Source organism: Mus caroli, unplaced genomic scaffold (genome assembly GCF_978045245.1).
Source record: "Mus caroli unplaced genomic scaffold, Mus_caroli_1 scaffold_19, whole genome shotgun sequence".
Classification (NCBI taxonomy): domain Eukaryota; kingdom Metazoa; phylum Chordata; class Mammalia; order Rodentia; family Muridae; genus Mus; species Mus caroli.
In genome coordinates, this window is record NW_028227274.1 from 22,745,090 (window position 1) to 22,761,759 (window position 16,670).

General features: G+C 45.1%; 1 protein-coding gene across 2 annotated transcripts in view; it reads left to right on the forward strand.

The window, feature by feature from the left end:
• Positions 1-16,670, forward strand: part of Kiaa1328 (KIAA1328 ortholog) — a 324,609-nt gene that overhangs the window by 254,883 nt on the left and 53,056 nt on the right. The window lies entirely within an intron of this gene.

Genomic DNA, 16,670 nt, shown 5'->3' on the forward strand with positions numbered 1-16,670 from the left:
ACAGCTTGTGCTTCTAGTGCTGTGCACATCACGATGACCATCGTGATAAACAAAGAGACAAACTAAGTACATTGGAAGAATCAAAGTACAGAAGTGGCTTTCATCTAGCATTTAACGATCATTTCCTTATGTTTCCTTTATCATTGCTGTCGTCTGTATCTTACATTTATTCATAAGAAAATGAACTTGTTCCGAGAAGTATGAAACAAGAAATACACTAAGTATCGATGTCTTTATCAACAGCACACAGAAGGCAAGCACACTAGAGCGCTATGCGTAAACCCAGGCAGTAGAGTAAATCATCCTATTTGGTTCACTAAAAAAGGATTTCAAATTTAAGATCCTATCTTTAAGAGTTAATCTAATATAAATATGAAATATTGTCACCTAAACAAGAGCATCTACATTCCCCATCCTTTGATAGTGAAAGAAGTGCCTCAAAATACAATCTACTTTCCTAACATGCTATATATATCTTGGGCCTCTGTCACTAAACAACCACTTGTATGTCTGTATCTTAAAACCTAGGTCCATGTGTCGTAGGAGCTCATTATATATTTGTTGACTGAATTAACGTAGCATTGAATATTATTGATTTTTCTTTTTCTGTCCTTGTTTCATTTTCCCAAAATAAGGACCTAATCAGTTACACCTTTTGACCTCAATGCTGGCAGCAATTTAGTTATTTAAGTAAAATATATGCTTACATCATCAAAATCCTTATGATGATTGATAGCTAATGTCAAAGAGAAAGACTGTAGTGAGGCCTTAAAATAGCAGCACCCAAGAAGTCAAGGAAACATGGTCATTATTTCATTTCATTTTATTCTAATTGAGGTTTAGCTATATACAATACAGTTGCACAGGTCTTAGATGTACAGTTTGATAAGTCTGACAATTGTTTATATCAATTCATATGTAGCACATTTCCCTGATTACCAAAAGTTCCCTGAGCTCTCTGCTAATCGGTTCTTCCCTGAAACCATTCCCTGTTCTTTCCCATGGCCCTTTTCTGTATATATGCCTCCCTGGTGTCTCTCCTTCCAAAGCTACCACCCTCAGTAGTCATACAGATAGGACCCACCCATATGACTCCATTGATGACGTCTTTGGAGGCCCTGTCTCCTAGCACGATCCCCTTTAAATAGTACTGAGGATTAGGACTGGGATGTAGGTAAATCCATAAACTTCCTTTCTGTAATTATGGATTTTGTTGTTGTAGTTGTCGTTGTTGACTGCCTAAGGGCTCCATTCCTAGGAATAAAATAGTAAAAGAATTTGCACACCAACTCCAGGTCTCAAGACAGTCTTCACCTATTAGGTATGCTCTTACTGGTGTGGTTTCTTCTTTTTTGTTATTTTTTAAATCAGGTTGAGAAAGTCCCTCCTGGATGATATATCATTATGACCAAACACCTGTAAAAGCAGTTTTAGAGAGGAAGCACTTTACCCCGGTAAAGACCAGTGTCAGACGTTCCAGTGGCTACCACACTCAGGCAGACACCGTGGTAAGATGAGCATAATTGGAGGCTGTACTTCATTTCTTGTATGTAGGAAGCAGAGAAAGAGACAGAAAGGACCCAGGCATGTGTTAACATGCCCTCTACTCCCATGCCCATGACTTATTTCCTCTAACTAGGTCCCACCTTCTAGAACTTCCAAAGATCGTACCACCAGCTAGAGACCAGCCTTTCCGTGCATGAGCCTTTGTGGGAACATTTCCTGTCAAATCAAAGTAATCCCATTTTTTCACTCATTTGATCATTTGCTAACTGAGATGTTGGGGTATGTCTTTGTGATTGTATTGATTGTATCAAGTTATAGTATCTACTCCACTTTTTTCACATGTCAGTGAAAAAAGTGGAGTAGATAACCCTAGAGGCTCATCCTCCACCAGAAACACTGAAGGCCACACCATTAAGAATCCATCTTGTCAGAACTCTGAAGAAGAAAAGGCTTTGCAGAAACATGGTAGGAGAACTTTGTGGACTCCCTCCCTAAGAAGGCATCAGTCTTTAAGATGTTAGCCCAAGACAGATGAAAGAACCTGATTTCAGTGGAAGCAGACTTGTTTTGACCTGTCTACAGACTCCTCAGAAGGTTGACACAAGCCCTGCTTTGTGTTCTGCCTAATGCACCTTTCATATGATATTCTCAGAGAGCTTTGAAAGCCAAGTGAACATGCTGCCGCTTCCTAGCATAAGAGAGTAATAGTGACAGAATATACAAGAAACCATAAAACCTAGATGAACTGAACAGACAAACTATAAGATTCTACTCCAAAAATAAAACGTCTGAATAGATCTTTAACATAATAATTTTTAAAATTCTCCTGAAAAAGAAGCTAGAATCATATAGCTTCACAAGTGAATTTCACCAAATCTCTAAGAATTAAGGCAAATACTTTTCACACTTTTTCATAAAATAGAACAGGAAGTTCTATTCTGAACTTATTTTAAGGGTTCCCTATGCTGAAACCATGCAGTCGTTAAACAAACTATAGACCAATGTCTGATATATATATATATATATATATATATATATATATATGTATGTATGTATGTATATATGCATTGAAATAGCCCAAGCAAAAAACCAGTAGCAAGCTGAATGTAGCAGCATATTAAGAAGATGATAAATCATGACCAAGTGGGATTTAACTTAGGAATGCAAAGGTGATGCACCTCAGAAAAATCAATCAATGTAACCCACCACATTAGCTGAAAGAAGGCAAAAACCACATGAGTCAACAGAGAAAAAAACATTTAACAAAATCTTTTGTGGGAGATTTCATAAGTAGTATGAGGAACTTATTTGTGAAACCTACATAGAATAAGTATTCACTATAAAAGACTGAACCTCCTCCCCCCACTTTTAAAAGTCAAGGAAGGAACTTGTGTTGTCTTCAAATCCAGTGCACTCCAAGTACAGCTCATTAGAATGCAGCTGTGCCTTTTATCTTCATATACAAGAGTTGAACATAGTGAGTTGTCTGGCTCACAAAATCTAAGCTATCTGTTGACCTTGCCACAGTGCTAGATGGGGAAGGAGGAAAAGAAGAGTGTGGGACACAAACTTAGAACATTTTTATAGGACAAGCTATGATTGGCACATGTAAAAACTTACAAAGAGAACAAACAGCACATATACAATTATCAACAAATAAACATTAAGAACTTACTTTAGTTTTCATAAAAATCAAGAACAATGCTAAAGAAAATTTTAAGCCAAATGCATATACGTTAAATCTATAGAGGACAGAAAAGAAATAATAAGTAGTACTTGACCCTGAGGAAGAAAGATATCATGGCTGGGGACAGAAACTGGCGTTATCTTAGGCACCAGTGTAGCCAATTGATCTGGGATCAGTTATGCCAACATTATATATATAGTTATATACATATAGAGTATTACTCAAGCTAAACTTAACATATGTTACAATTTAGCTGTTTTTAACAAGTCCAAAAACAGAGATTCTTAATCGTTGAATACCAAATCAAGAAAAAAAAAAAAAAAAAAAAAAAAAAACAGAAATGTTGACTAATGGATAGGCATACAAACCCAGCTACATATAGATAGAAAATACCGCCATTCACCTGTATATCCAAAAAATATAGGCATGTTAACAGATGAATAAACACAGACATTTATATAGAAATTTGATTAGCCTAATGGCTAGCATTATTTCTAGATTTAATTTAAAAAAACATATAACATCTTTGTATATATTTATATTTGTAATTATATAAGGTTGTGACTTTTGTGACTATATAAAGTAACAGCATTGCTGCACACTGAATATTAAATCATGACTTATAGAAGGAACTGTTGTGCCCAGATTGAAAAATCCAAAGAGACCACCAGGGATGGCAACTCTGGTGCAAACACATGAGGGTCTTTATTCAAGCTTGAGAACTTGAGAGCTTGGGCCACAAACCTTCCTGACGCAACAGATTAGGAAAAGCAACCATTGAAAGACCCCCGTAGGGAGACCCTCACTCAAGTCTCGGGACCGCCGCGCACCCAGTAGGACACTGAGACCGGTTCTTGTGATCACACGAGGAATTTTATTGAAAGCGAGACAGAACGAGACAGGACGAGAGCTCAGGCCAGCATGCTGGGGTCGAGACTCATGCTCCAGGCAGGAGTAGAGGAGTTTCGACCCTGGCCTGAAGTTTTACAGAGCTTTTAAAGGAAAAAACCACAAACCAGGGGAAGGGAGGGGAAATCATAAATTTTTTCAGCAATTAGATCATAGATCATGTGCTACCTTAGGCAATGCTTCTGGGGCGTTGAGACATTCTACAGAGGTCGTTGGAACATTATGATTGTTCCAGGAAAGGTAAGGTATGTTCCGGGAGTGGCTGAGGCCTGGGGACCAGATGCCTATGACTCAAGTGTTTATGACCTTAGCGGGTTGCCAGGAATTTCCCATTCTTCATTCCCCACTCCTTTTTGTGAAAAGCTCTAATCTTAGAGCTAGATGCTATCTTCTTGCCAAAACTGGTATTGCTGCCGCAGGACCATTACCTGAACAGCACTTACTCTTTCCTTTACAAAGGTCACTAGTCTATTGAGAATACACGGTCCAAAAGTAAGTAAGAGCATAAGAATTATTAAGGGCCCAGCTATAGTAGAGAGAAGGGTAGCGAACCATGGAGACCTATTGAACCAACTTTCAAACCATCCTTGTCTGTCTTCTCTTTCTCTTCTATGCATATCTAAGCGTTCTCTAAGCTTGGCCATAGAATCCCTGATTACTCCTGAATGATCAACATAAAAGCAACATTCTTCTTTTAGGGCAGCACAGAGTCCTCCTTCTTTGAGGAATAACAAGTCCAGTCCCCTCCTGTTTTGTAAAACTACTTCGGACAGGGAAGTTAAAGATTCTTCTAATTTGGTTATAGACTGTTCTATAGCTCCAAGATCAATATCCATAGCTGCACGTAATTCTTCATAATACTGGGGGGTCTGAATTAAGGCAGCGGTACCTGTACCTACTCCAGCGGCTATTCCTAGTCCAAAAAGTACTGCCAAGGTTAAGGTGATAGGTTCTCTCTTCCAGCGGACTCGGTGATCAAACTCATCTACAAAGGAGCGGTCATCATGATACAGGAGTCTAGGAACAAGTTGAACCAGAATGCAGAAATCTTTGGAACCATCAAAAACAGAAGTAGACACACAAGGAGTGAGACCTGTGTTACAAGCCCATACTGTGTCCCTGGGGGGCACTAGATATTGACCACCTTCACTAGACTGGACATCCTGGGTCTGGTTACAGAGGTGCCGTCTGTTACGAGGTACCTGACCTAAACAAAGTCCACTTCCTGAGACTGCCGCCAGAGTCAACTTTCTGTTCTCCCCCCAAGGGCATAGAGAGTGGTCTGAAGTTTTATTATAAGTCCTGATCTGAGCAATTCCCTCATAATAAGGGGGGCTAGAGGCATAGCACAACCAGCAAGACCGAGTAATGTTGGGATTAGTACGATTGAGGACCAGGAATGCCCCTTGTACTAGGCTAAACAGGCGGTTCTCAGTGTCTGGGGGTCTGGGAGTAACCCGATCTAAGGAAGGAGTGTGAGTCTTGGCCAAATTGTCTGGTGGAGTAGGTTTAGAAAGCGGTACTGAGGGCTTTTCAGCTAGAACAGAGTTAGGTCCTACTGGTTGGGCTGGGGGGCTACTGATACTCAAACGAACTATGACTGACGATCCAGGCTCCCCGTTATAGTCATAAAAAACTACTCCCCATCGCATGCCCCTTATCCATGCCTTGGAGTCCTGATTTTTTCCTGTGTCTGTAAATTTGATCAGTATTCTATCTAGATCATCAGAGCGACAGTCAGTTCTTCCATACAGTTCCATTATGGCATGCGGTCCAGGCCCTGAGTTTTGGAAAGAGAACTCAGCCCTATCAGGAGCATGACCACTAGCCCACTTCCAGTCACCATCATTGGAAGTAACACAACTCCATTGGCTGCAATAAGAGGAGGCTAGCCCTCCACATATGGACCGCTTACCGTGCTCCGGGCAGCAATAGAACCCATAACTTCTTACTAAATTAGGGGGAGTGCTTCTAGCAGCTGGAATAATCTGTTTGAGGCAAAAGGCTAGGTCTGGCCACCACGTCCCTGGTGGTGCCGGTTTGGAGGTGGTGTACAAGACCTGATCCGAATCAGGACCGAGAACCTGCCAAGTTAAGGTCAGAGGCTGGTGTGGGTTGTGGTCCTTCAGGCCTAGGGTGATTCTTGCGACGCAAGCGAAGCTTAAGAGGACTGTCAGTAGCTGCCACCGTCCAGCTGTCTTCATGGTCGCCTTTATCCTGGCTAGGAGCCTTCTTGACATGGGAGGCGTGAATCCAGGCGGCGATTCCGTCTACCTTTACTGCCGTGGGGGTTGTTAACAGCACCAGGTATGGTCCTTTCCACCGAGGCTCAAGAGTACCAGCTCGATGTCGTCTGACAAGGACCGAATCTCCAACCTGGAACCCGTGGGGCACTGCTGTAGTCCCTGGTGCATATGCTTCTTTGATCTGGTCCCAGATCTGTGTTCTGACAACTTCTAAGGCCTTTAAATGAGTAAACAGAGCAGAGGGTGAGGAAGAGTCAGCACAGGGATCCAATATCCCGCCAGACTCGGTCAAGGGGGGCGGTCCCCCATGCAGGATTTCATAAGGGGTGAGACCGAAACGTCCAGGTGTGTTTCGGACTCTAAGGAGCGCAAAGGGAAGGAGGGTCACCCAGTCTTTACCACCGGTCTCAATGGCTAATTTAGTTAGGGTCTCTTTTAAAGTCCTATTCATTCTTTCTACCTGTCCTGAGCTCTGGGGTCTATAAGCACAATGTAACTTCCAATCAGTCCCCAATTGTGAGGCCAATCCCTGACTTACCTGGGCAACAAATGCGGGCCCGTTGTCCGAGCCAATTACCTTGGGAATCCCAAACCGAGGCAGAATTTCTTCCAGAATTTTCTTAGCAACCACCTGCGCCGTCTCAGATTTTGTAGGAAATGCCTCAACCCATCCCGAGAAAGTGTCTATAAATACTAGCAAATATTTATTACCATATTTTCCTGGCCTGATTTCAGTAAAATCAACTTCCCAGTAAGCTCCAGGACGGTTTCCTCGTTGCCTTTTCCCTTGTTCTTTATAAGGTCGGGCAGCGTTAGTGAGTGTACAAGCCCGACAGGACTCCACTACCTGTTGTACCACCGCATTTAATCCTTGGATCTGATACCTGGAATTTTTAATAAGTTTCAAGAGTTTGTCAGCCCCTAGATGGGTGAATTGATGCAGTTTCTGGACAAACTCTCTTCCCTGTTTGGCAGATAGCTCGATATGCTCTTGAGAAACATAGGGAAGCCGGTCCGCAGTCCAGATGAGCTCCCTGATATCATATTCTTCTTTTTGGTCCTGGCGAGCTGCTTGATGAGGTCCTGGCTGGGGCTCGCCTCCCCCTACCAAGACTGCTTCCTTTTGGCAGAATATACAATCAGGGTGAGTCACTGGTGAGGGTCCTGATGAGGGCCCATTCTTTCCTGCCAAAGCCATCACCCCCTGGGCTGCCTGTTTTGCTGCTACATCAGCCATCTGATTTCCTTGGGCCACAGGATCCTGCCCTTTTTGGTGGCCTGGACAGTGGATAATAGCCACCTTTTTTGGCAGGTGGATAGCCTCTAGCAGGGCTAGGATTTCTTCTTTGTTTTTAATATCTTTACCAGCTGAGGTGAGCAGTCCCCTTTGCTTGTAGATGGCCCCATGAATGTGGGCTGTGGCAAATGCATAGCGGCTGTCAGTGTAAATATTGATTGCCTTACCTTCAGCCATCTGTAGTGCCTGGGTCAACGCCAGAAGCTCGGCCTTCTGAGCTGAAGTCCCTTCCGGAAGGCTACTTGCCCAAATTACTTGCTTTCCGTCCACCACTGCCGCTCCTGCTCTCCTTTTTCCCTCCACCACGAAGCTGCTGCCATCTGTGTACCAATTTGGCACACCCGGCCATGGTTGGTCAGTCAGATCTTTTCTTGTTCCAGCTTCTTCAGCCAACACATCGGCACACCGATGTACAGGGACAGAGTCATCCACCAAGGGGAGGAGGGTGGCAGGATTGAGGATGGCAGGTGGAGCAAAAGTCACTCGATCATTTAACAACAAGCTCTGGTAGTGGGTCATCCGGGCATTAGTCATCCACCGGTCAGGGGGCTGTCGTACAATACTCTCCAGAGCATGGGGAGCAATTATAGTCACATGCTGACCCAGAGTAAGCTTATCAGCGTCTTTAACAAGCAGGGCTACTGCCGCAATGGCTTTCAGGCAAGAGGGCCATTCGCTGGCAACTGGGTCTAGCTTTTTAGATAGGTAGGCCACCGGCCGCTTCCAGGGCCCCAGAGTCTGAGTCAAAACTCCGCGGGCTACTCCAGCCCGCTCATCAACATATAGGGTGAAAGGCTTAGTTAGATCTGGCAAAGCCAGAGCGGGGGCTGCAAGCAAGGCTGCCTTTATGCTATCAAAGGCTTTTTGGTGTTCCTCAGTCCAGGTAAATGGGACTTTCTCTTTAGTAAGTGGATATAGAGGGGCTGCCAGTGTTGCGAACCCTGGTATCCAGAGTCTGCAAAAGCCTGCCGTCCCCAGAAACTCACGTACTTGGCGCGGGGTGGTGGGGGTTGGGATCAGCATCACAGTCTTTTTCCGGGCCTCGGTGAGCCATCACTTTCCTTCTCGGAGGGTGTATCCTAGGTAGGTCACCTCGGTGCGACATAGCTGAGCTTTCTTAGCCGATACCCGGTACCCCAACTCACCCAATTCATTCAGGAGCTTCTTGGTTCCATCAAGGCACAGTTCCTGAGTTGAGGCTGCAACCAGTAAGTCATCTACATACTGTAAGAGAGAAATCTGAGGGTTCTGTGCCCTAAAAGGCGCAAGGTCACGGTGGAGTGCTTCATCAAAAAGAGTAGGGGAGTTCTTAAATCCTTGGAGCAACCTTGTCCAGGTTAGCTGGCCCGTGTGTCCTCCTTCTGGGTCCCTCCACTCAAAAGCGAACAATGGCTGACTGTTAGGGTGTAATCGAAGGCAGAAAAAGGCATCTTTTAAGTCTAGAACAGTGTACCAAGTCCGTTCTGGCGGGAGGGAACTTAGTAGGTTGTAAGGGTTTGGAACGGTAGGGTGAATGTCCTGCACCCTCTTGTTAACTTCTCTCAAATCTTGCACTGGTCGATAATCATTAGTCCCAGGCTTTCGTACTGGCAGGAGAGGAGTGTTCCAAGGGGATTGGCAAGGCACTAGAATTCCTTGCTCTATCAGTCTCTGAATATGCGGCCGGATGCCTTCTTTGGCTTCCCTACTCATAGGGTATTGTTTGACCGAGACGGGGGAGGCATCGGCTTTTAACTCTACCACGACCGGTGGTACTTGCTTAGCTAATCCCATTCCTGCTTGCTCAGCCCAGACTCCAGAAAAAGCAGATAGCCATTCGGGGTCTGGCAATTGCTTGGGACCCTGCTCATGGAGGCGATACTCTTCTTCTAAATTCAGAACCAAACATGCTATAGGGGTCTCTCCCCAGGTGACTTCTGGCCCCTTTGAGGTGAACTGAACTTGAGCCTTTAGTTTGGTTAACAAGTCCCGTCCCAGAAGGGGCGCAGGGCACTCAGGAATCACAAGAAAAGAGTGAGTTACTTGATTTTTTCCTATTTCCAAAACTCTCTTAGTGGTCCAGGGGTAAAATTTACTGCCAGTAGCTCCTATTACCATAGTCTTTTTATTTCCTAATTGTCCTAACGGTTTAGTCAAGACTGAATGTTCTGCTCCCGTGTCTATTAAAAAATTAACAGGAGTCCCCTCCACAGAGAGTGTTACCCTAGGCTCGGGGAGGGGAACCGAGCCCCGACTCCCCTAGTCTTCTCCCAAAGTCAACACCTTGGGTCCTCTCGGCTTCTTTTTGGGGCAATCTCTGGCCCAATGTCCTTTCTCTTTACAGTAAGCACACTGGTCTTTTTCAAGTGGAAGTCTCCGTTCTCCTGGAGGTCTTCTTGCCCTGTTGCCCAGGTACCCTGACTGTCCTTTCTCTGACTTTCTTTCACCTACTACTGCGGCCAAAATCCTAGTTAAGTTTCTCTCCTGGCGGCGATCACGCCGATTCTCTCTCTCTTCTATCTCTTTCTTCTCCCTCTCTTGTTTCTCTTCCTCTGTCTCTCTCTTGTGATACACTTTCTCAGCTTCCTTTACTAGATCCTGTAAAGTATAATCTTGGAGCCCCTCTAATCTCTGTAACTTTTTCTTGATATCAGAGGCTGACTGACCAATGAAAGCCATAGCCACGGCTGCTTTTTGTCCCTCTGAGGAGGGATCAAACGGTGTATACCTCCTGTAAGCCTCCATTAGTCGTTCTAAGAAAACAGAGGGCGGCTCCACTGGACCCTGAAGAACCTCTCTTACCTTGGCCAAATTAGTGGGTCGCCGTGCGGCCCCTTTGAGCCCCGCCACTAGAGTCCGGCGGTAGACCGTGAGACGCTCCCTACCTTCCGCAGTGTTGTAATCCCAGTTAGGACGGGTCAAGGGGAAGGCTTCATTTATAAGATTGGGGAGATTAGTGGGGGTCCCATCTTGTCCTGGGACATTCTTCCTGGCTTCCAGCAGGATCCTTTCTCTCTCCTCCGTGGTGAAGAGAACCTGCAAAAGTTGCTGGCAATCATCCCAAGTGGGCTGGTGGGAAAACATGAGGGACTCGAGAAGCCCAGTCAAGCCCGAGGGATTCTCTGAAAAGGAAGGGTGATTAGTCTTCCAGTTGTACAGATCAGCTGATGAAAAAGGCCAGTACTGCAATGGGGCAAGTTCGTCGGGGCCTGGTGGGGGGCCACCAACATAGGCACGGAGTGGTAAGGTGACAGTGGAATCGGGTCCATGTCCCCCCTCCGGACTACGACCTCTCCGGCTCCGCGTCCCAGCTGCAGGCCCTACCGCTCCCTCTCTCTCAACAGGGGCCTGTGGCGGGGCCTGGGCAGGGGGTGCAGACGGCCGTGGCAGAGGGTAAGGGGGCGGCTGCGACTCCGCCCAGGGAAGATCCTCGATCTCGGGGTAGATCTTCGGGGGTGCCGGAGGATCAGCCGAGGGTCGGGCTGGCTTGGGTTTAGTTTCTGCGACTGCCACCGTCATCCCGGAGGGCCCCACGGCCCAAGGCTTAACCCAAGGTGGTGGATTGTGGACCAGGTCCTGCCAGACGATGACATAGGGGACCTGGTCAGGATGTCCTCCTATTTCCTGGAAAACAATGCGCCTGACAGCAAAAATAAGAGGCAGGTTAAAGGCTCCCTCCGGTGGCCAACCTACTCCGAAGGTCGGCCATTCGGAGGAACAAAAAGTCTGCCAAGGTCCCTTCTTAACTTCCACTGACAGATTGTGGGCCCTAGTCCTTACTTCAGTCCAGTGATCAAGAGTCAAAGTCAAAGGGGTCGTCACTGTCTGTCCCATTTCGAGCTCGACAACACACACAATAAAAGTAGACACAAACACGAGAGAAAAGAGAAACCAAAACCGACGTCGACCTTGTGTCGACCAAAGGCACTGAAAAGAGTCAGTCGGCCTGGAATCAGGACACTGACACAGATCGTCAAGGAGAAGGACTATCTCCTGACTTTTCCCACGGGGGTCCACCAAGCGTCCCTGGTCCTCCCCCTGTCCTCCTGGGACGTCTCCCAGGGCAAACGGACGGTGGACACCTGGGTACGTCTACCCTTTATCCACACCACTCTCTCTCCTAGAGCGTAGTCTCACTGAGCGTCCGCAAAAACCGAAATTGTGATCGCACCAGATTTCTAAACAGAATACAGACACAGTACTGTGACAAAAACAGAGAATCTTACCTCTAAGTGGGTCTAGGACCCCTGGGTGGTCGCGCAAATCCCGGACGAGCCCCCAAATGAAAGACCCCCGTAGGGAGACCCTCACTCAAGTCTCGGGACCGCCGCGCACCCAGTAGGACACTGAGACCGGTTCTTGTGATCACACGAGGAATTTTATTGAAAGCGAGACAGAACGAGACAGGACGAGAGCTCAGGCCAGCATGCTGGGGTCGAGACTCATGCTCCAGGCAGGAGTAGAGGAGTTTCGACCCTGGCCTGAAGTTTTACAGAGCTTTTAAAGGAAAAAACCACAAACCAGGGGAAGGGAGGGGAAATCATAAATTTTTTCAGCAATTAGATCATAGATCATGTGCTACCTTAGGCAATGCTTCTGGGGCGTTGAGACATTCTACAGAGGTCGTTGGAACATTATGATTGTTCCAGGAAAGGTAAGGTATGTTCCGGGAGTGGCTGAGGCCTGGGGACCAGATGCCTATGACTCAAGTGTTTATGACCTTAGCGGGTTGCCAGGAATTTCCCATTCTTCACCATGAGGTCTAGGAGAAGGGGTTTTTAAAGGAAAAAAACAAAAATGGAGGTTTTCAAGCCTGGCATTACATGATTGGGTAAGAGTTTATGGAAAACATCTGGTCATTGATTAACTGCTTCTATAGAAGAGAAGCACCCTTTGAAACAGTTTATCCTAAGTGTAGAAAAGAATGCAGTATGACTGTTGATTCTCCAGGGTTCCTAGGAAACTTTATCTAAAGGAATTCCATAGGGCCAATGACTCCCAGCAGCTGCACCTGGCTGGATGTGTTTCACTCTGGGACCCGGTCCTCAGTTTAAGCTTATGTTTCTCATAAACAAATATAGTTAAAAACTAATATGATTTTTGAAAGCTTATAAAAAAAACTTTGAGAGGCTGGTTTATGGTAAATCCTTTAATCCCAGTACTTGGGAGGCAGAGGCAGGTGGATCTCTGAATTCAAGGTCAACCTGGTCTACAAAGTGAGTTCCAGGACAACCAGAGTTACACAGAGAAAACTCTATCTCAACACACACACACACACACACACACACACACACACACGGTTGAAAGTTAAAAGACAGAGGAGAATAAACTTAACCTATACCTTGAATGGCAACATTCTTTTTTTTTTTTTTTTTTTTTTTTTTTTCCTGGTGCTGGTATTTTATTTCTTTGTGTACAATTAGGCCATGAATTCATATGGAATGGGCTCCAACAGCTCAGGCTCTTTTCCGTTAGTCCTCACAAAGTGTGCTTCTCTGGGTGGTGCAGGCTGGCGCTTCAGCTGCACCCAGGTGCCCTTCTCTTTGGCTTCCTTTTTCTTCTGGTCGTTCTCCTTCACCCGCTTCAGGAAGCTGTCCCTGCTCTTTGAGTGCTTGATGTGCTCAATCCGCACATTGATCCTCTTGGCCAGAATTTTGCCCGTAACCTGCTTGTTGACAATGATGCCCACGGCATGCTGGGTGACATTGTAGACTCTTCCGGTTTTGCCGTGGTAGCACTTATGGGGCATTCCTTTTTGAACAGTGCCCATCCCCTTGATGTCTACAATATCACCCTTCTTGTAGATTCGCATGTATGTGGCCAAAGGAACAACGCCATGTTTCCTAAAAGGCCTAGAGAACATATACCGGGTGCCTCTCCTCTTTCCCTTTGTGTTCGTCATTTTGGCGAGTTACTGGAAGATGGCTGCGGCGGCCGAAAGGAATGGCAACATTCTTGACCTTTTGGGGATCCCATACCCTTCAGAAAAATAAGTGAGCATATGTTTGGAAATTGGATCCTCTAAAAGTTCCTTTCTTCAATTTTACTCCTTCAAAGTATCACAGAACCAACTTTTATCAGAAATATTAAAACAAAAAAGACTGGTGATATGTTCCAAAATAGTAACTAAAGGATATTCATAATCTGTCCCTACCAGAAATGTTCTCTTTCTACTTCACTCACCTACTGTCTTAGTTAGGGTTTTACTGCTGTGAACAGACACCATGACCAATGCAAGTCTTAGAAAGGACAACATTTAATTAGGGCTAGCTTGCAGGTTCAGAGGTTTAGTCCATTGTCATCTGTCTCTAAGGCAGCATCGAAGACAGGCATGGTACAGGCAGAACTGAGAGTTCTATATCTTCAACTGAAGACTGCTAGCAGAATACTCACTTCCAGGCAGCTAGGACTAGGTGACACTCCTACTCCAACAAGGCCACACCTCCTAATAGTTCCCCTCCCTGGCCTTGACCCGTCCAGCAGGTCCAGTTATTCGAGGGTCTCGAGGGGACCTTCTCCTAAGAACCAAATGGGGGGTAGAGAGAGATGGGGGCCTTGTGCGAATAACGACACGGAAACCGTTCTGGATTGCATCAAGCCCCAAATGTATTAGCCAGGCCTGAGGTTTAAATGCATAAGCAAAAGGGGAAGTGCCTTTCAGCAGGAGGAATGGGGCAGAGGAAGTGCACCTCAGCAGGAGGGATGGGGCAGCGGAAAGAGAGAAAGTACTTCTCAGCAGGCGGGATGGGGCAGCTGAAATTTTTCTTTTGGCGACTACACTGGGAAGCAGGAACTTGGCAGTATCAGGGTACATCTGAGGTCAGGACATCTAGCGCTGACTTAGGGCTGGAACATCTGTGGTGCGGTGCGTCCGGTGGCCCGCTTTTGACCCTCTTTTCTTCTCTGGGGGAGAGGCCCAATTCAGAGATCAGGACAATAGCGTTGCCTTAATAGCTCCCAACATGGCCTAAGCATATATAAACCATCACACCCATGAACCACTTTAATTGTTTCTACTTGTTACATATCTTCAGCCCCCTACCTCCAATCTGTCCATTCTAAATTCTCTAGACTATTAAATTTTCTGATTTTTATTCTTTCTGTTTGTACATCTACCACCACATTCATCTCTCCAGAGAACAATTGGGCACTGTTTTGGTGGTGCTACTGTTTTCTTTTTCAAGGTATCTGACACAGTAGCTAAAAGTCTGGCCAGCAGACCTGATTGCATTCCAACCAGTGTCACCCTCAACAGCTGTGCAGTGCTAGGCATGTGCTTGATTTTCACCCGACTGAGTTCCATAAGATGGGGGCAGTAGAAGAACCTGAAACTATTAAAAGAACTGACTCAATATATTCAGTAGAAAGGAATCAAGTTATAGTGATATCTAATGGGTATTTCTTGAATAAACTACATATTTAACTTTGTGAATTTTAATATAATGTTTTTGTTCATGTAAGTTTCTGCTTCAAGTTTTATGCTCTTCATTTTTTACTTTCAAATGTCTAGCTTCCATGTCAGAGTATACCTACTCCTACTGCCAGATACTGTGATCCCTAAGTTCTTAATGCCTCACACTTTTCATAATGGTGAAAGACAATGGAGACAACTCTCCCTGTTCCCTGGAAATAGATACAGGCTCCTGCCTTGATATCTTTGTTACCTAGGCCAGCCACAGAAGTCCCATCTTTGTTTTCATTATTTGTCAATATGCTATCAATGTAATATACATGGCAAAAGTTCTTATGAAAAATAATTTCTAGAAAAGGTAAAACTGGAGATAGGAAGGGACAGAGAGTAAGACCAGATCCAGCTAGGGAGTTGAAATCAACTCCCTTTGTACACAAAGAAGCCTTGGGAGAAAAGATTGATACTCTGTATTTTTGGCATTTTAGGATCTGGTCTTGCTAATGAAAGACCCACAATGTGAGGACTCCCCCACGTTCTGACTCAGGAGAGGCGACACCCCAAATCACACAAGAAATGGTCTTGCTGCAACTGCAAGAGGATTTTTATTCAAGAGCGCTCTCGGGCCCATGGTCATACACCACGCAGGGGTAGAGGACCATGGTGCGCTGAGTAGCTGAGTAAGGGGGTATTTAAAGGAAGAAACCACAACTCAAGGAGGTGGGGAGGGTGTTGTTGGAAAATACCAAAAATACCAGTTAAGAATCACAAGGAAGTATAAAGTCACAAATGTCACAAGGAATACCTGGTAATTGTGAGGGTTATTTCTCAAGACAGTTTCTAAGAGCCCCCTAACAATCTAAGAGCCCCTAAAGATAGCACATTTGCATTGCAGGTTCCAGCAATGGTCAGGGTGGGTCAGGGTGACTTTCTTTGAATGAACACTCTTTGAACCCAGGGAGCGGGTGGGTGGAGGAAGGAATGTCGCTATCTGTTTTATGACCAGCACCTGGACCACTAAGCCACAAAAGCCACACTCCCAAGCCTGGGCCCAAAAGCCTCGAATTTTGTTACTTCTTCACTAACGCTCAAAAAACTCACTTCATGTTATGTAAATATTCACTCACTCCTACAAGAAAAGGTGGATCTTTCCAAATAGGCTTATAAAGCCTCCTGCGCAGCAGTTTCCAAGGAACCAGAAGGAAATTGTGACAGAATTCTCATAGTCCTCCAGAATAAAGATGGATGCTTTGTGTTGTTGAAAAGTAATAAATATAAAATAAAAACCAAAAAGAAAAGATGTGTCCTTATAATACTATCATTTTACTTGACATCTCGGAGAGAAGAGTAACTAATTAGTACTTCTTAGAACCGAACAGGAGCCAGAACAGGCTGGGCTGTAGGAAGATAAAGTATTGCTTAGGAGTCTCCTAAGACCCTACAATGAAGGTATGCTGGTCATGTCTTTCACATGATACATGCTGTAGTTCAGTATAGAGTTCTTAAAAGAAATGGGATGTTTATATCTAATCTTAAATGCTTTTAAAGAGACTCAACTTGAAAGGTCTGGAGATGCAAGGTGCTAAGAGTTTCTGTTTTGTCAATAAGAAGACTTTTGTTAATAAGATTTAGATAGTT